The 21,253-nt window shown below is 36.3% G+C and overlaps 1 protein-coding gene across 3 annotated transcripts in view; it reads right to left on the bottom strand.

Annotated features, from left to right (window-relative positions):
• The window catches only part of LOC119877537, a 410,753-nt gene that overhangs the window by 230,152 nt on the left and 159,348 nt on the right, over positions 1–21,253 (bottom strand). The gene's annotated exons all lie outside the window — the stretch shown is intronic.

Raw genomic sequence — 21,253 nt, 5'->3', positions numbered from 1 at the left:
ACATATGAGTGAAATCATATGGTATTTGTCTTTCTCTGACTGACTTATTCCACTCAGCATAATACCCTCTAGTTCCATCCACATCATTGCAAATGGCAAGATTTCTTTTTTTTTTTCTAGATTTTATTTATTTATTTAAGAGAGAGCACAAGCAGGGAGAGGATCAGGACAAGCTTCACACTGAGGAGGGAACCCAAAGCAGAGCTCAAACCCAGGACCCTGGGATCATGACCTGAGCCAAAGGCAGACATTCAAATGACTGAGCCACCCAGGCACCCGAAGATTTCATTCTTTTTGATGGCTGAGTAATATTTATATATATATATATATATATATATATATATATATATATATCCACCGCTTCTTTACTATTCATCTGTCAATGGACATCTGGGCTCATCCCATATTCTGGCCATTGTGGACATTGCTGCTATAAACATTGGGGTGCATGAATCACCTTGTGAATCACTATGTTTGTATCTTTTGGATAAATAGCTAGTAGTGCAATTGCTGGGTCATAGGGTAGTTCTATTTTTAACTTTCTGGGGAACCTCCATACAGTTTTCCAAAGTGGCTACACCAGTTTGCATTCCCACCAACAGGATAAGATGTTTCCATTTCTCTTCATTCTCACCAACATCTGTTGTATCCTGACTTGTTAATTTTAACCATTTTGACTGGTGTAAGATGTATCTCATTGTGGTTTTGGTTTGTATTTCCAAAAATGCTAAGTGATGTTGAGCATTTTTTCATATGTCTGTTAGCCATTTGTATATCTTCTTTGGATAAATGTCTGTTCATGTCTTCTGCCCATTTCTTGACTAGTTTTTTTTGTGTTGTGGTGTTGAGTTTGGTGAGTTCTTTATATATTTTGGATACTATCTTTTTATCAGATATGCCATTTGCAAATATTTTCTCCATTCTGTAGGTTGCCTTTTAGTTTTGTTGTTTCCTTTGCTATGCAAAAGCTTTTTACCCTGACAAAAATCCCAATTTTACAACTTTGCTTTTGTTTCCCAACTTTTTCCTTAATATTTCTGACCTAAGAGGATTAGCCTGGCCTCTAATTCCTCATCTATAATACTGGATTCCAGAGTATAATGGATCAGTGTTTTCCAAGTTATTTTGAACCTGGAATTCTATGCCAAATTAAACTGTTATTCACATCTATAGGTGAAATTAATCTTTGGTCATACAATGACTTGGAAAGTTTACCACATACATACACTTTCTAGAAAAGTCATGAATAAAATGTAATTCATACCCAGCAGTAAATTACAAAAAGAATTCACAATAAACAAACAGGCTTATTCTTAGCATCAAAAAAAAAAAAAAAAAAATGCTTTAGGATCCCTGGGTGGCGCAGTGGTTTGGCGCCTGTCTTTGGCCCAGGGCGCGATCCTGGAGACCCGGGATCGAATCCCACGTCGGGGTCCCGGTGACTATCATATCATATCTCTTTGTGACTATCATAAATAAATAAAAATTTTTTAAAAATGCTTTAAAGTTAGGAATTTATTCATGCAATTCACTATATTAGCATATGAAAAGAGAAATCTATAAGATTATTTTGAAAGTTTCTGGTGAAGCACTTCCTAGGGGCGCCTGGGTGGCTCAGTCAGTTAGGCGTCTCCCTTTGGCTCAGATTATGATCTCAGGGTCCTGGGATCAAACCAATGTCAGGCTCTGAATTCACTGGGGAGTTTATTTCTCTGTCTACCTCTGCCCCTCCCCCTGCTCATGTTCTCACTCTCCTCTCAAATAAATAAAATCTTTTTAAAAATGCACTTCTTATAATTTTTTGCTAATAAAGAGAAATACAAAAGACTAACAAAGCTTGTAATAAATTGAAAATTATGTTAAAACCTATAATAAATAGGGCCACCTGGGTGACTCAATCAGTTAAGTGTCCAACTCTTGATTTCCACTCAGGTTATGATCTCAGGGTGATAAAATCAAGCCCTGCATTGGGTTCCAAGCTCAGTAGGAAGTCTGCTTAATTCTCTCCCTCCCCCATTGCCCCTCCCTTGACTCATGCACATGCTAAGTAAATAAATAAAATCTTCAGAAAAACAGAAAAGAAAATGTTAGAATTAAAATCTGTTAGTAAAATTTAACTATTAAATAATTTTTTTAAATAAATTTTTTTTAATTTAAATTCAATTTGCCAACATCTAGTATTAACACCCAGTGCTCATCCCATCAAGTGCCCTTCTTAGTGCTCTGCTAGGGTTAATGAGGTGGAAGAGAGTGAGTGACATAGAAGACAAGTTGATGGAAAGGAAGGAAGCTGAGGAAAAAAGAGAAAAATAATTAAGAACCCACAAGGAAAGACCTAGGGAAATACATGATAGCTTAGAATGAAGAATATTTGTCTTATTGGGATTCCATAAGAGTCTAAGAGAGAGAGGACCACAAAGTATATTTGAACAAATCATAGCTGAGAACTTCCCCAATTTGAGGAAGGAAACAAGTATTCAGATCCAAGAGATAGAGTCTCCCCCCAAAAAATATCAATAAAAACCGTTCAACACCTCCACATTTAATAGTAAAACTCTTAAATAAATTGAAAGGAAAGTCATTCTGTAAGGAAATATTTGCAACATATTTAACAGGTACAGAATTAAAATCTGTAATATATGAAAATTTTAAACTATCAAAGAAAAATGGGCAAAAATTATCAACTGGTAGAAGAGGAAGTACCAAAGACTAATAGTCATATAAAATCATATTCAACATCATAAGTAATAAAGGAAATGGGATTAAACAATAAGATATGTTTTATCCAATGAATCAGTAAAAACTGGAAAGATTTAGAATTTCCAGCACCCTTAAGTGTCAGGAAAAGGGAACTTGATATATTGTTAGTATAAACAATATATATAATGTGTGTATGTATATAAACTTATGTATAAAATATAGTATAAGAAAGCATAATATATAGGTAACTTGACTCAACAGTTTTACTTACAGGAATTTCTCTTACAGAAATAGTAAAAGACATAGGTGTATTGAATCTTTGCCTTTTGTAAAAAAATTGGAAGCAGCCTAAGTATCTAGTAATAGTAGAATGCTGAAAGAAATTATGAAACATTCATTCTGTGGAATGCTAAAAGGAATGAGGTAAACAAATAGCATAGGAAATAGGAAAATGTCTGATAGATGCCTGAACAATGGTTACCTTCAGACAGGAAAAAATGCTGGATGACTAGGATACTTTTAGGCAGGTTTATTTTAATGTATATGAATCATTTGTAATTTTTAAAGTAACCTGTTGTTACTTTTATATTTAAACAATAAAAGGTAAGACACCAACAGCTATTTCTTGGACTAGACATAGGCTGAAGGATAATTGCCAATTGCTTTTTGTGGGAGATGAGCTATAAACTAGGATAGTGGTTCTCTAATACACTTAGCTGAGAGAAGAATAATGCCATTGACAGAGAAAGGACACATGGAAAGACAACTGTTATTAGTACTAGAAGAAAAAGAATAGGAGATCTTCTTTTGTCCTAATTTCTTGTTCCCATATAGAGGGACATCCATTCAAATAATGCCTCTTTATGCCTACACTAATTCTCTCCTCAGGGAGAAATGTTGACTTAACTGATTGATAAGCTTGTAACAAAAAAAGGCAAGCCTAGATCCTCTTCTTTTTTTTTTTAAGATTTTGTTTATTTACTCATGAGAGACACACAGGGGGTGGGGAGGGGGCACAGACACAGGTAGAGGGAGAAACAGGCTCCATACAGGGAGCCTGATGTGGGACTCGATACCGGGTCTCCAGGACCACGCCCTGGGCTGAAGGCAGATGCTAAACCAATGAGCCACCCAGGGATCCCCTCTTTCCTCTTCTTTTTGGGATCTGTGTTCCGGTCTACTCTTGATAATGTCATAAGCTTAGTGGTCAAGACTCTGTACCTAAACCAGGAAGTACACTGTCTAGGCCTGTGGCTGTCGAGAACTGCCTTGACTCAGAAAATATTATGTCTAATTCATGGATTCTAGCAGGAAACCCACCACTACCACACACCTAAGCCATGTTCTCCAACTCAGCCTTTGTCATTAACAAAGCTATCACTTGAATCTTCAAATGCCTGATTCTTGGTTCCATCCCTCCTCAGTTCCAAACCTTAGGAAGGCGAAGTACTTCAATATATTTTTAGCACCTAACTCCAGATGCTACCAGAGAGATGCTGCATAATTCATACCAGAGTTTCTCTATTTATTTATTTGTTCAATCAGCAACACTGAGCTAGGCTCTGGAGATACAAATGTATATAGAATAGGGAACCTACACTTCAGGAACTCACAGAATATGGGGTGGGGAGAGACATAAACCAAATATAGCATTCTATTAGGTAATTAGAAGATTACGAAGAGATATGTAAAGTAGGTGATATAAGTTGAGGTTTGAAGGTCAAATAAAAGTTCATAGGTTAGTGATGGAAGGTCGTGAGCATATGGCATATCATATAACATATATGAAGGCAGGAAAGCTTAGGAGAACCTGGAACATTAGGAAATGTGGTATAAGTGAAGTATGGGGCATATCTTGGGATTATGGCAACCAAAGCTTAAAAAGGATAATCAAAAATGCATCATACAATAGGGTATACACAATGTGTTTCTTTTTTTTTTTAATATTTTTTTTTATTTATTTATGACAGTCACAGAGGGAGAGAGAGAGAGGCAGAGACACAGGCAGAGGGAGAAGCAGGCTCCATGCACCGGGAGCCTGACGTGGGATTCGATCCCGGGTCTCCAGGATCGCGCCCTGGGCCAAAGGCAGGCGCCAAACCGCTGCGCTACCCAGGGATCCCGCACAATGTGTTTCTTGAATGAATATAATAGAGAAATCACTGAGGAATTTTTAGCACTAAAGTAAAATGATAAATTTTGCTTTTTAGAGAGATCACTCTGATGATATATAAAGGATAATGTTTCTCCATCCCTTTAAAGTTTAGACTTCTAACATACTTCAATATAAACTCCTACTAAGATGTGGCAAGTCCAGAAAACACTAAACATTAGATACTGCCTTCTAAAGAATGTGGGTTGCAATTAGACACAATGTTGTTATCACCCTTTGCTCTGCCAGCCTCTTAAAATAAATATTCACCAAGATTGATTTTTCTACTTTTCATTTTATTAATTTTCACAGGAGCCTCAAAAGGCAGATTGTGATTATTTTTTCCATTTTAAATTCAACTGAGATTAGCCGGTGGTGGATAATTTTCCTCCACATTAGAAATTCTCTCCATTATAACACTCATTCTTCTGTAGCCACAAAAAGTAATTGTGTTTTGAAATATAAAATCTGACCATTTGCTCCAAGTCTGAATTTGAATTCAAAGCTAGATGAAATAACCAGTGTAAAACAGGTTTTTACAGAGAAATTAAACCATGATTTACTGCATACTCTAATCTAATCTTTTTCTAAGATTTTCCTAAGCTTCTCTCCTCTTATATAAGTAGTGCATTTTGGGTATTCTGTAAGGAATCCATACTGTTTTGTAAATGCCCTGGAGTACTAGATGCTAGGCTAAAAAAAATTTTTTTTTAAAGTAAACGTTTTGGTAAACTTTCTGGATCAAGTCATGACTTTTACATATTGAAAGAGTCACACCATGCTAAACTGAAAGTCAAGAGATTCATGAAGAAAAGTCTGAAAGAATGGTGGTCTAAGCATTTAACCCTTTCACAGCATTTGTACCCCTGTGCATTACTGCTGTGCACATAAAAACTTTCTCAAAAAGAAACAGCACTGGAACACATTACAGTTTGTTGCTCTCTGATCTCGGGGTTGTATGACTTCAGTTGTAATTGGCTGTCATGCTTCATACATGGAACATATAATGGCATACATTTTAGTGATTTTCTAAAAATTTTATTTGTTAATTCCATTGTTCAAATAGCAGCTTATAAAATATTTTAAGGAAGTGTTTCTGTCTCCTTCCAGAAGTCAGACTTGTTGGTATTTTGTGAATAGTTCTTCAATTGTCATCATAGTATTAATATCCTATTCATTTGAATTGTATTATAATTTTGGCACCAGATGACAAGTTCAGTTCAGAAATTCAACCAAGATTATTTATATGGTACATTCAATAAATTATCTAAATGTTTAACTAGCGACATTACTGAAAATAGCTGATAAAATTAGATAAAAACAAACTACTATAGATTTATTCAGAGGAAATATTCCTTAGTGTTCATGTAGTTATAAATGTGTAATTCTCACATCTATGAGTGACTATGGTGTATTTATTTTCCCCCAGATGGAGGTTAAACAGTCACCTTTCGGTAAAGTGTAAATAAAATTCACAAAATACCCTAATACTTTTGCTTTCCCTTTTTTTTTTTTTTTTTTAATTTATGATGGTCACAGAGAGAGAGAGAGAGAGAGGCAGAGACATAGGCAGAGGGAGAAGCAGGCTCCATGCACCGGGAGCCCAATGTGGGATTTGATCCCGGGTCTTGAGGATCGCGCCCTGGGCCAAAGGCAGGCGCTAAACCACTGCGCCACCCAGGGATCCCCTTGCTTTCCCTTTTATCTACTCCTGATGCCAAGGAATTATAAAGGAAAAGAATTCTAACTACATATCATGCTCCCTGCATGTGAAGAGTGATGGCTGTCGAGCTAAAGCTTTGATTCTACAAGTGTCAGAGCAGAAGGAACCATCCAGAAGCAATAGCCTGTAACATAAAACAAAAACTGAGATGAGCCATTTCCCAAAAATTCCTAATAACTCTTTATGAGATTCTAATGTGTTTAGTTAATTCGGTTTTTGTTTTGTTTTGTTTTTCCATCTTTAAGCCATTCCATGCTTATTAGTTTTGGCTAGGAACACCAGTTCTGAAATATAGTCATAAAGCCAGTTCTGGAAGTCATGCCAGCCAAAAGTCTAGACCTAGAAGTTCCAGATAAGGGTAATACAAGCACTCATTCAAAAGTTTACTAGATTGTAAGCTGCTTGAAAATTAACACCATATTTTTGCTATAAAATTATATATAAAAAGTGTTAAGTACCTCCTACAAGTGCCACGGACTTTACTTCAAATAGATGGTAACTAATAATTTGACCATCATTAAATGACTAAAGGGAACATGCCTTTTTATAAATGTTACTATCATTTTCTTGGCAATCATCTCCTCGTTTATCATCAAAGTAATACCTGGGATGGCATATACAAAACTTGTTACAAGCAGTTTTCTTTGCTAAATTAGTTGTTGGATTCATATATGACCATATGGCCGCCAGCCATGTTCTATTGAAGTGGTTTGCCTGTAAAATGGGGGAAAAACATATTTTTATTCCCAAGAGGAAAAAAAGAAAAAAAAAAAAAAAAAAAAAACCTTTGAGTCACAAAATGTAACAAAATTTTAAAGGCCCAAAGAAATCTATCTACTCTGTTGGCATGTGGGTTGTACCAATCTAGAGGTAGTGTCCCAATACAAGCCCATGTCAGTTGGGAGAGGGGCTATAAATCTTCAGCTCTGTTGTATGCATCTTCCTCTTTACTATAAATGATACCAATCATAATGATAGTATTCTTTGACATTGCAGAGCAACAAATGTAATGCATCAGTGAAACCTCTTTCTAAATTAAAGATCAATAGAAACCTAAATATAATTAGAGTACTTATTTGAGGGAAAATGATGATCCAGAGCCAGACTTAGAGTCCTCTGAATATTTTAGAGGGAGAGCATCCAACCCAGAGCAGCCACAGTTGCGTTAGACATTCCCCTACCAGGCCCACAGAGTTCCAGAGAGAGGCACCATGACAAGCGTTCTCCTCAAATGGTGGCCAGGGAGCATGCCCTACAGTTCCTATCAGAGAAGGAAGTCCAATATATACACAAAGATGCATAGAGTACCCAGAGCCTCTACTCATAGCTCTGCCCCCTGACATCACAGATTGTATGTTATTCATCTCTGGAACCTCAACAGCAGTCTCTGACATATACTAAGTAAATAAACATATGGTGAATGAATAAATGAGTAAATGACATCAATAAACTGATCATTGACTGGAGTGACCAAAAAATAACAATTCAAAAAGCCAACATCAGATGAAAATGTTCAAATCTATTAAAAGTAAAAGCTTTAATCTGTTGGCAATAGCTTTTATTAGAATAATATACTTATGGGAAATTAAATACCTATAAGGTCTGCATCCAATTCATTTTCTGTATGATAATTCTTTTCCTTCTTACAGCTCGAGGGTTATGGAAGAGCAAAACATTTCTAGATGTGTTATATTTACGGTTAGCGATGACACAATAATATAGCTCGACTATCCTTAACACCCTTGACTTTACCATTGATTTCCTTCCTACAGTGTTATAAAGAAAACAAAAATTATGAGCACATGACCATAGGTTATTTTTAAAACAACCCAAAATTCTTTGCCACTTTTATCAGGATAACTTGATGAACAAACATGCCCAACCCCAGACATAGTTAAATGAGCCAAATGTTTATAACATGGTTTAATGACTATTCGTGCATAACGTTATTTTAATGATTTGTTTTTCCACCAAAGTAGAGTACAGAGTACGAAAGCCACGCCAAAAGGGCATACTGACCCCTTCTAATCTCTAATGAATCTGTTATTAGCCTAATAAGGATCTGGTGCTGGACATTTGGTGATGGCATAGTGTAATTTTAGTACTAACCATTTGGATGTTCATAGCAAAGGGGCAGGAGAGAATGGGCAATTATAACTTAATAACAGAAAAATGGAAGGCAGGCAAAATGGCTTAGCATAGTCAAAACCCCATCAATTTTGCATTCAGCTGGGATGCTGAGCTTTTTATATCATAGATTCTCAACCGAATATCCATAACTCTATGATCAGAATTCTCAGTGAAGAGAAAATATAATTAACTACACGGAAAATTGAGAGAAGACATGAACATTTAATTTCCCTTCATAATCTATCCAACACACCACCAACACTTATTAACAAAACGATTATGTTTTCTTTGTCAATGGAACAGAGAAAAAAATTTGTAAGAGTATCCGTTATGATAATGACATATGACAATACGTAATCACAAATAAATTACACTCATTATACAAATATTCATGGAATGTCTATCAGCCTTACTTTATGCTTGCATTATTTTTACCATATATTTTCCCAGATGATTAAGAATTCCAGAATCCTTCCTATATTACCCTAAATTATGAAAAAGAATACACCATGATTTTATCCACAAGGACAAACATTATATTACAGCCCCGTAGGGGAGATTAACAAGTCAGAAATTACAATTTGAAATGATAAAATGCAAAGAGATTCTTAGTGGGGACATTGAATCCTTTGGAGATGAAGACAAACGAGCAACAGGAAGAAGATCTGGAGATCCTGACTGAGAAATAGTAGCTAAACTAGGTTTAAAGGATGAGTATGAATGATCCAATAAAATGTGGAGGGAGAAGGGCAAAGGGAAATGGGCTAGGAAAAATATTCCAGACAAAATGAATAGCATCTGGAAGGTCTGGAAGAAAAAGAAAGCATGAAACTAAGGAAAACAGGAAGAAGTTCATTATAAAGTTAACATCAGGGGCTCACCAAAATTATTGGTGGCTCAGCTGGTTGAGCATCTTCCTTCAGCTAAGGTCATGATCTCGGGGTCCAGGGATCAAGCCCCACGTCCATTGGGCTCCCTGCTCAGCAGGGAGTCTGCTTCTCCCTCTCCTTCTGACCCTCCCCCACTTAATGTGCTTGCTCTTTCTCTCTCAAAGTCTTTTTTTTTAAATAAACATTGTATAATTAATAGCAGAACTTGAAGAGAGAGTGAAGTCCATGAGATAAGTAGGGCCCCAATCATGAAAGGTCTTATGAGCCAAGGCACAAGAATTAACCCCAAGAACACAGCAAAGCTAGAGAAAGATTATAAACAGAGGTGCAATAAGATCACATTACTCTTCTTGAAATCTCACCCTGACTACCTATTAAAGGTGAAAATATCAGAGAACAGATTATCCAGGAGACAATGAGAATAAATTAGGGAATTATTATATGATCTACTTAGGATATGTTGGTGACCCACTCTAGGACAGTGGCAATAGGAATGCAGAAAAATAGGTGGATTTGAGGAATTTTAGATGATAGGATAAACAGTATTTAGTAATTGGTTAGCTGTGTGAATGAGGGAGAGGGAAGATGAGGATTTTGCAGCTGAGTGAATGGTGGTACTATTCTTTGGTTTAGGTTTAGAAAAGGAAAGGGAGAGGGAAGAAAGGGGATAGGAGGAAAGAGGAAGAGTTAATGCACTACTTCTTACAAGTTTTAACTTTTAGGTGCCTGTGAAATACTTAATTGTAGATGCCCTGAAATCACTTAAATATGACATTCTGGGGCTAAAGAAAGAAGTCTGGTATGGGGATATGAATTTAGGATCAAACCTAGGATCAGGGATTCTTAATCTGAATTTATGATGGGCTTCAAAAGGTTCCAGAATCACCTAAAAGTGTATGCAAAATGTTATGGGTTTAATTTTCTCTTCCTTGTCGGGTTTCTTAAGGTGAAACTTACTGATTAAAGTTCTATTTTTTTCTAATCCTAGGATTTATTGTTATAAATTTCCTCCTAATCACTGTTTTAGCTGTATTTCACAAATTTTGATATATCATGTTTTCATTGCCATTCAATTCAAAAAAATTTCTGATTTCCTTTGAGATTTTCTCTTCAACCCATGGATTATTTAGAAATATACTGTTTAATTTCCATATGTTTTTACATTTTTTAGATGTTTTTTGTAATTGATTTCTAATTTAGTTCTGTTGTGATCATACACTGTATAGTTTGTCTTCTATAAATGTGAGGTAAGTCAAGTAGGTTGATGGTAACGTTCAAGTCTTCTCCATCCTTACTGATTTCCTCTCTGCTTGTTCTACCAATTATTGGGAAGTGTTGAAAGCTCCACATATAGTTATTGAATTTGTCTATTTCTGCTTTTAGTTCTGCCACTTTTTTTTGTTTAATGTATCTTAAAGCTGTTATTAGGAACATACATGTTAGGTTTATTTTACCTTCTAGATGAATTGACTCTTCATATTTATCTCTGCTGGTATTCCTTGCCCTGTAGGCTTCTTTATGTAATACTAAAATAAGCAATCCATCTCTCTCTTGATTAGTATTTTCAGGGTATATCTTTTACTTCGAACTTATCTATCCTTATACTTACGGTGCTTTTCTTCTATATAACATACATTTGGGTCTTAATTTTTTTAATCCACTTTGACAACCTTTTCCTTTTAATGGAATATTTATAGACATTTTACATTTAATTTTATTATTGATATGGCTGGTTTGGGGTCTATCATCTTGCTATTTGTTTATTTTTCTTAATTGTTTTCATTTTTCTCTGTTATTTTTTACCCTTTTTTGGTTTTGGTAGAATATTTTCTTGCATTCCATTTTATCTCCATCAACTGATGTATCTCTTTTTTTAGTAATTGCTCTAGGGTTTATAATATGCATTTTAACTAATCACAGTCTACCTTCATATCACTTCAAGTATAGTATGAGAACTTTAAACAATATAATTCTACTTCTCCCCTTCATCCATGGAGCTGTTGTTATTATCTTACAGTTGCCAAGATATTACCTTTATTCCTTATAAAGGTGTTACTAAAGAAAGTGGACAAGTAAACTTCATAATACTGAACTTCAAAATTGGAAAGACTTCTCCATTCTAGATACCTATATTGCCTGGGGACTTGCCTCTGTTAGATTTATGACATGGAAATGCAAAGAAGATTCTCTCCGGGAAGCCCACTCACAAGAGGAAGGGAGAAGAGAAAGCACTGAACTTCTACTTCCCACCTCATCAATGAGAGGTAACTCTAACTCCCCCATTGCAGAATGAATGAGGGGGCAAAGAGAAGCCAGGAGAGTTATGCTATCAGAATGCTCTCCAGAAAAAAGAAACCTCGATGTGAGAAAACCCTTATCCCCTATCAGCACCTCATCTTTATAAATTTTGTCTGTTCTTTCCTGTCCCCACATATATTTTTCGTATACATTCCCTTACTTAAGCATGCATTGCTCTAGTAATTCTTGTAGCTTTTTGTTCTCAAATTGCATTCCAAATAAATCCAATAAAATGTTTGAAAGTTAGGAGGAAAGTCTCTCTGCACCATCCACAGAACTTAGAATTTCACAACTTGAGCCCTCGAACTCTAGTCACATAGCCAACTATGTGTTCACACACTGAACAGATCATGTGGAATTCCCTTTACGATCCAGGCAGCTACAGGCGCTGGTGATACCAATGGTGAGTAAGACAGAGGAGGCCCCACAGTCTGCAGCTCCCATTCTTGTGAGTATGGGACAGGGGAGTAGACAAGCAAACAAATGCATCCAGAAGACAATTTCAGATAGTAACAAGTGTCATGAAGAAAATAAAGCAGTATGGCAAAATTGAAAGTGATTAGATAGGGGACAACTGTTCATGGACTCTGCTTCTTTCCATCTTTGACTCTCTAGGAAAAATAAATCAAGATGGTGAAGAGACTAAAATAAAATAAAATAAAATAAAATAAAATAAAATAGGGTCTTGATTTTAGGGGGGAAGATAATCAGTATATCAGTTTTCAGTTTTTATATTCTAATCTTCACTTAAATTCAACAGCCTGTTTATATCCTCTCATATATCTCTCTTAAATAGCAACTACCTTTGGCCAAATACATAAGCCAGCAAGCTGAGAATAGAAGCATCAACACAGTCTCTATTCTACCAATCATAGCTAAAAATAAGCCAGAATTGAGGTACCTGGGTGGCTCAGTCGTTTAAGGGCTGCACTCCTGGTTTGGGCTCAGGTCATGATCTTGGAGTCATGAGATCAGTCTCAGCTCTGCACTCAGCATGGAGTCTGCTTTAAATTCTCTCTCTCCTTCTCCCTCTGCCCCTCCTCCAGCTCTCCACCCCCCCCAAATAAATAAATAAAATCTTTAAAAAAAAAAAAAAACAGGAATAATTGTTACTTCAATTATTCCCTGAGTGCCAGCATGCCACTGATTATTGGGAAATAATGACCAAGGAAAGGTTTAGATTAGCAAGGAGTAAGAAAGCTTTTGACACACGAATGTGCAAGTGTTAATTAAACTATATCGCCCTGTGTAACACCGGTGGGAAAGGTAACATTTGTGTCAACTGTGTGAAAGGTTCTTTCAAGTATTAGCTTCATTTTCAGATATCAAAGTCTTGGCATTAACCCAAATGTCAAAAGGAGTGTTTTGATCGTGGCATGCAGATTTGTACTTCTCCACCCCCAATCCCAGATTGTTGTAATAAAGACGGTAAAGTCAGAAAGTGGGGAATGATTTGCTGGCAAGAAAAGCCAAAAGAAAACAGGCTTCCAAGTAAAACAAAGCATGCAATGGCTATGAAGCAACATAAATAAAAAAAAAAAAAAAACACTGGCTACAGAACCATTTTCTGGAGAAGACAAAAACCAACTACTGTGGCCAGACAAATTAAGGCACTGAAGGATCAGCCAAAGCAGCCTTCATTAAGCACTAGAATAGTTCCTGCCAAGCAAAAGATATGTGGGGCTCAACTCAGTTTGACATATTGCAGGTTTGGGTGCAGAATTATAATTTGTGATTTTAAAAAATGTCAAATGTGGGCAGCCCCAGTGGCTCAGCGGTTTAGCGCCACCTTCAGTCCAGGGCATAATCCTGGAGACCAGGGATCAAGTCCCAGTCAGGTTCCCCACATGGAGCCTGCTTCTGCCTCTGCCTGTGTCTCTGCCTCTGTGTGTGTGTGTGTGTGTCTCATGAATAAATAAATAAAATCTTTTTAAAAGATGCCAAATGTGCAGATCTGTGATGTAGATGGTACATAGGGAAGTGAGGGAAACACAAATGAATACATGAGAATACTTGTTAGAATTCAAGAATTTAAAGGATGAATCAAGGCAGGTAGTCCTCCATTAACTTCACAAGTTTTACTCTTCTCCAAGTTGGATCAGCATAAGAAATTCCAGTTAGCTGGTGTGATTAATGACTAAGGTGTCTGTCTGTGACTTGGTTTGTTTATTTGTTTGTTTGAGGACTGTGGTGGAATTGCAAACCACTACTCCCCAAAATATATATTTGAGGTAGCCTTAAATAATTAAGAGTCTTTGGTGATTACAAATGCTTTATTCTCAACAGCAGCTATACTTTTTTCTTTAGCTAAATTATCATAGAGATTTTATTCTTTGGTCTACATTGTGCTATAATTTAAACAAACTGGAATATCTACATTCGAGAGGACTCAGTAGGCCTGGCTTATCCTTTCCATTTAAAACTCCCTGGCTCCACTTCAGGCTCTCAAGCTACCTTTGAAGAGAGATTTATGTGTTTTAAGTACAATTCAAGCACACTGACACCTTGAGAGGAGATTGTAAACAATGAGACTAGATAGGGGTAATTCAAGTATTTCACTCTGACAACAGCCAAAAAATTCTCATGTGTCGCCTAAAAGACTCGACATTAGTAATAAACATTATTAGGTGCACAGCCCCAAGCCCATTTCAAAGGCTATCAATGTGCATGCTCTGTTTAAAGAGTTTGTATGTTTCATTAAGTATGTCTTAGCCTGTCATTAAAACATTCTGAAATCATACCAATGGCATGGTTCAAATTCTGTTTTTATATTTGAGAAGTAAATTCTAAAATACCCAGGTTAGCTGGCAATGCAACTTCTTAAAATAGATAGGTGTTAAAACTCATTTATAATCTTGTAAAGATATTTTCCTTTCACTTAATTAGAAATAGTGCTTTTATCAGATTACTTTCACCAAAACTGATGGAAATACTTTGGCACTAAATAAAGAAAACATAAAACCTGTCTTCAACATATTTAAATATCTCTTTCAGAGGACTTCTGACAGAAGTTAAGATCTTTGGTTTACTCTACAACTTTTTGGTGACTCCCTTTTCATTTTCTTTTATTTTTTTAAGATTTATGTATTCATTTTAGAGAGAGTGAGAGAGCACTTGAGTGGAGAGAGAGGCAGAGGGAGAGAATCTTCAAGCAGACTTCCTGCTGAGCATCCAGCCAACCTGAGATCCTGACACTGAGATCATGACCTGAGCTGAAATCAAGAGTCGGAGGCTTAACCAGCTGAGCCACTCAAGAGACCTAAAGTTACTCCCTTTGCAATTTCATTGAGAAATTCCACAAAGGAGGGGGCTTATGTTTTCTTTTTTCTTTTCTCCTTGTGTTCTATATAGAAACCAAAAGCTAAAAGTCAGGCCTCCATAGTCCAAATGAAATGAAGTATCATGGCAATTATCTGGGTTATTCAGGGGAAACGGACATGTTAGAGGTGATTTGAGAAAAGTTGCTTTCCTTTTGCTGGAATTACATATGGGGTTGCCTCAATTACTTTACCATTTACTCATATTAGTTTCTTCTGAGTCACTGTACAATTATCCTAAGGCCAGGAATATCCTGTCTTGAAAAGCATACTTAATGTCATTTCACAAACATGCCATTTACAGACCTAAAATAATTTTTAGCCAATTAAATACTTTGAGCCAACACATATATATAGACATATATATTTGCCATAGAAGTTTGAGCTTTTTTATATGGATCATCACCCCCATCATTACCTATGATGAATTTTACAGTAATTTTCACATTACTTCCCCAAATGGATTCTATTAATTAATTAAAGAAAAGGACCTTCACTCCATCTAAATTCCTAACTCTCCCTACATCAACAATTTCCAGATTAAAGCTAAGAGTTCAGAGAATTGAGATTTCTGGCCTAGGAAATCTTTTGTAATTACATCTTTTGGCATTGTCAGATTAAAACACACATAACGAAAAGAAAATAATTGATTCAGCATATTTATTCAGTCTTTTACTATTTAGCATTTAATACAATGCCAAGAACTCAGAATTACTTAATTCAGCTCTGCTAACTACCAGTTATTGCCATATTTCACATTCTCCTTGTGGTATATTGTATGACTGCAATATAATACAGTACAATGACAGCTGTCATTATTAAGCAGCAAGGGACATCACCATCACACTATCAAGTTGAAAGAAGAAAAGAGAACCCTTTGCATATGAGTCACAAAATTCTTTCACTTATAAAAGTTCCTTGGTTCTAAGCCACAAATGTCCAATAATAGTAAATAGGTGAACAGATTTTTTTAAAACATGGTATTATCAGAGAAACAAGTGTCTAAGAATGTTATCTCCCTTTCAGATGTCCATACATTTTTTAAATTCTAAATATAAGAATAATACATGAATATTACAGAAATTATAAAAAATGTAAAAGATATTTGGAAAACTTGAGAAACACCTCAATCTACTACCCAGAGAAAATTATTGTAAATGTTTTGGTAAAAGTCTTTTCAGATCTTTTTCTGTGTCCTCTATGTTTATATACGCATGTGCGTGCGAAAATAGTTACTATCACAATGTTTGCAGTATTCAATAATCTGCTTTTTCTCATGGGATACAGTGAACATGTATCCATATTATAAATCTTCGAAACATATAAGTCTTCAAAAACATGTAGAAAAATCACATCATATACATATACCATAAATTTAACCAATCCTCACCACAGTATACTTATTTTTCTAATTTCTCACCTTTACAAATACCGTTCCAATAAATTTTTTAGTACCTAACTCAGAATCCTTTCTTTTTTTTTTCTAGACAGAGAGAGCAGTACACACACAACCACAAATAGGGGGTGGGGGTTGGTGCAGGACACCAAGAGTGAGGGAAAGCAGGTAACCCAACATATTCCAGGGGTGAGGCTCCATCTCACGACTCTGAGATCACAATCTGACCTGAAAGCAAGAGTTGGATGCTTAGCCAACTGAGCCACCCAGGCACCCCAGAATGTTTTCTTAATATAAATTCCTAGAAGTAGATTTCCTGTCAACAAGAATTTAAATATTTTATGGCTATTTATAAATTGTGAAATTTTAGTCTAGAAAAATTCTTCCAATTTACATTCCCATCATTAAGGCATGTGAATACACATATACTCACTTTTTTTAAGATTTTATTTATTTATTCTTGAGAGACACAGAGAGAGAGAGAGAGAGAGAGAGGCAGAGACACAGGCAGAGGGAGAAGCAGGCTCCATGCAGGGAGCCCAACATGGGACTCGATCCCTGGTCTCCAGGATTAGGCCCTGGGCCAAAGGCAGTGCTAAACCGCTGAGCCACCCAGGATGCCCCACATATATTCATCTTTTTAAAAATATTGCCACCCCAAAATATTAAAATTGACATTTCATTTAGTTGGTGTTTACTTGATTAATACTAAATGCCAGCATATATCCTAATATATTTCCCTTTGACTGGCCTGTATAAATCCTTTGCCATGTTTCCACTGGGGTAAAAAAACATGTATTTTTTTAAAGTGAATTGCTTTTTTAAAAAATTGAAGTATAATTGATATTCAACATTATATTAGTTTCAGGTATCAACATAATGGCTCAATATTTGTATATATTGTAAAATGATCATCACAACAAATCTAGTTAACATCCATCACATACATAGTTATAGAAGTTTTTTTCTTGTGATGAGGAGAACTTTTAAGATCTACTCCTTTAGCAACTTTCAAATATGAAGTGCAGGATCATTAACTACAGTCACCAAGCTGTACATTATATTCCATGACTTACCTATATTATGACTAGAAGTCTGTACCTTTTTATTTCATTCACCCATTTCACCTACCACCTGCCTCTGGCAATCACCAATCTGTTCTTTGTATCTATGAGCTAGTTTTTTGTTTTGTTTTGTTTTAGATTCCACATGGGAGATCATATGACATTATGGCATTTATGTTTCTCCATCTGACTTACTTCATTTAGTATAATGCCCTCAAGGTCTATCCATGTTGTTGCAAATGACAAAATTTCATTCTTTTTTATGGCTGAATAATATTTCATTCTGTACATAAATACCACATTCCTTTCTCCATTCTTCCCCCCAAATTCTGTGACTTTCTATGGGGATGGATGTTAACTAGACATACTGTGGTGATTACTTTGCAAAAGATACAAACATTTAGGTTGTTTCCACATCTTAGCTATTATAAATAATGCTGCAGTGACCATATCTTTTCAAGTTAGTGTTTTCATTTTCTTCAGATAAATACCCAGAAGTGAAACTGCAGGATCAGATGGTAGTTCTATTTTTTAATTTTTTTCAGAAACTTCCATACCATTTTCCACAGTGGCTATACCAATTTACATTCTCACCAACAGTGCACAAGCGTTCTGTTTTCTCTACATTCTTACCAACACTTGTCATGTCTTATCTTTTTGATAAGGGACATTTTGACAGATATGAAATGATATTTCATTGTGGTTTTGACTTGCATGTCTCTGAAGATTGGTGATATTGAGCATCTTTTCATGTGTCGGTCAGCCATCTATATGCCTTCTTTGGGAAAATGTCTATTGATCCTCTGCCCATTTTTTTAATTGGATTGTTTCAGTTTTTTGTTATTAATTTGGATTTCTTTTAAATTGCTCTTTAATTCAAAAGTCTCCTAAACTCTGAGACCAAACACCATTCATGGTCTTAACTTATCTGTTTAATAAGCAAATAGTCAATCCCAGCTTTATTACTTGCATCTATACCTTAGTCTTGGAATATTCAAATAAATAGTATTTTTTAATGATCATCAAACTAGTTATCTTGATGATATGACTTGCAACTTTATAGGCTACTGCTGCATTCTTTCTATTGCTAAGATAGCTGAATGTCATATCATGCTAGGTCAGTGGGCCATTTATATTTTGTTTTTAAGTGAGGTTATCATTTGATAGATTTGTAAAGTGATCTCTGTTGAGAACTTCTGAGATATTTTTTAAGATTTATTTTTTTGAGAGAGCCAGCAAGTGAGCATGAGAGGAGGGAGTAGCAGAGGGAGAGAGAGACTCACAGACAGACTAGTAGCTGAGCACAGAGCTGATGTGAGGCTCAATCTCAAGACCCTGAGATCATGACCTGAGCTGAAAGCAAGAGTCAGATGCTCAACCAACTTGGCCACCCAGACACCTGGACTTCAGAGAATTTTAATTCATTACAATGAACTTAATCTTATTAAACTGCACCTATTTCCTCTGAATTACATAGACATATTAAAAAAAAAAAAAAAAAAAAAAAACCAGGATAAAGCAGCAGGCACCAAGGTGTTCACCTGTGTCTCCTCTCCACACATTGATCTCTCCACCTCCAAATGTTGGTGCTCCACAGGACTCAGTCACAAAGCCTCTTCTATTTTCCTTCCACTGTCTCAAGAAGCCATCTAAGCTGGCAGCTTTAAGTATAATCTACACACTAATGATGCCCCAATTTTTATTCTCCAACCTCAGCCTTTCCTCAAAATGCCAGACACAGATATCCAACTTCCCATTTGATATCTTCCCTTGGATACCTAACAGGCAAACTTAACTGCAATTTCCCTCCTGATCCCTCCATCTCACCTCCTCTTTATGTTCTTGCCCTCCCAAAAAAGGGTTCCGTACATTTGAAGCCAAAGACAAAGACTAGGGTAGGGTGGGGGGTCATCTTGGTATATCTCTTTCCCTTACACTCCCATCCCATTGATCAACAAGCCCCTTTGGCTCTAACAAAAAGATGCCACAAATCTGACCATATCTTTCTTTCCACTTGCATAGCTGTCCTTGCTGGAGCCACCATCAGCTACCTGGGGCAGCTCCTTGTTGATCTCCCTGTTTCCACACTTGCCATCTTCAAATTTTACTCTTCACATAGTAGCAGAGTCAACTCTTTATAAATAAATTAAATCATATCACTGACTCTCTCTTCAACCTTCCAAAGGTTTCCCAACACACTCAGGATGAAATGCAAACTGCTTGACCTGCTTACCATGAGGCCCCAAATAACTTGTTTCCTTTCAGATCTGATCCCCTACCACCCCCACTTGTCTCTCCAGTCCCATTTGCCTTCTAGCTGCTCCTTGAGATCATCGGGCTCATCCTCGTTCTCAGAGTGTTTGTATATTCTCTGCTCTCTGGCTTACAACATTCTTCTCCTAGAATTTGGCATGGTTTCCTCCTCCATTTCATTTAAGTCTCTGCCCGGATGCCATCTTCTGAGAGAGAACCCCCTGACACCTGAAACAGGACTCCTACATCACTGTCTACTCCTTTATTCTGATTTATTCATTTTTGAAGCATTGTGTGTGTGTGTGTGTGTGTGTGTGTGTGTGTATACTATGTAGAATCTATAAAAGCAAGATTTCTTTATTTTGTTCACCCATATTTCCAGCTCGTGGAAAAATAGTATACACTCAATAGAAATATGTTGTCCCCTCCTTTCCCATTAACTTTGCAATCAATACTAGAATTATGCTGATCTACATTAAGACAGTTATGTTATTTTCTCTTACATTCCGTGTGTCTCTTAACATTCTTCCAAACGATTTAATCACAGCATTTGACTAAATATGTGCTGACCGTTAGTATAAAAGGGAGTCATGAATGATCATGTGGTCCAGTTCGCTGGCTTCCGCTGAGAAAGATGTTATTAAACTCCTTTCACAAAGTAATCACTACAGTGCCAAAAGCTTGTGGCTAATTTTCAACTGCATTTGACCTCATGGGTTGCAATTATTCGGTGATTAAAAAAAGAGCTAGGAAATCTAGTTGTGGTTATTTTTACCTAGTGTGTGATATCATTCTCTTCCGCTTTAAAACAATAACAAGATATTGGAAAGATGCTATTCCTTGCCATATTTTTCCAGACTATGAAGGGAGAAAAACACTAATTCTTTTGCTCCATTAGCTCTAATCAATTCAAAGGGATAATATACAAGTTTATCAGTTTGTTTTACTCTTTTCTTTTTTTAAAAAAAAGATTTTATTTATTTATATTTATTTATAAGAGACACAGAGAGAGAGGCAAAGACATAGGCAGAGGGAGAAGCAGGCTCCCTGCAGGGAGCCCCATCTTGATCCCAAGACTCGGGGATCGCGACCTGAACCAAAGGCAGACATTCAACCACTGAGCCACCCAGGTGCCCCTGTTTTACTCTTTTAACTTTTTTTCCTTTTCATGACTAATATCTACCTAAAACTCCTACTGGAGCCCTGAACTGTGAAGGTTGTTTAAAGCCGGCTCAATTTCATTTAGGCAAGATTTGACTGGTAAAGGCACCACTCTACCCTTTACGATCCGTAGAAGAATCTACTAACAGCACACCAAGGGAGAGTCTGG

The sequence above is a fragment of the Canis lupus genome, chromosome 25 (genome assembly GCF_011100685.1).
Source record: "Canis lupus familiaris isolate Mischka breed German Shepherd chromosome 25, alternate assembly UU_Cfam_GSD_1.0, whole genome shotgun sequence".
Taxonomy (NCBI): Eukaryota; Metazoa; Chordata; class Mammalia; order Carnivora; family Canidae; genus Canis; species Canis lupus.
The sequence above is the reverse complement of the archived record's forward strand: the minus strand, read 5'-3'. Positions and strand labels throughout refer to the sequence as shown.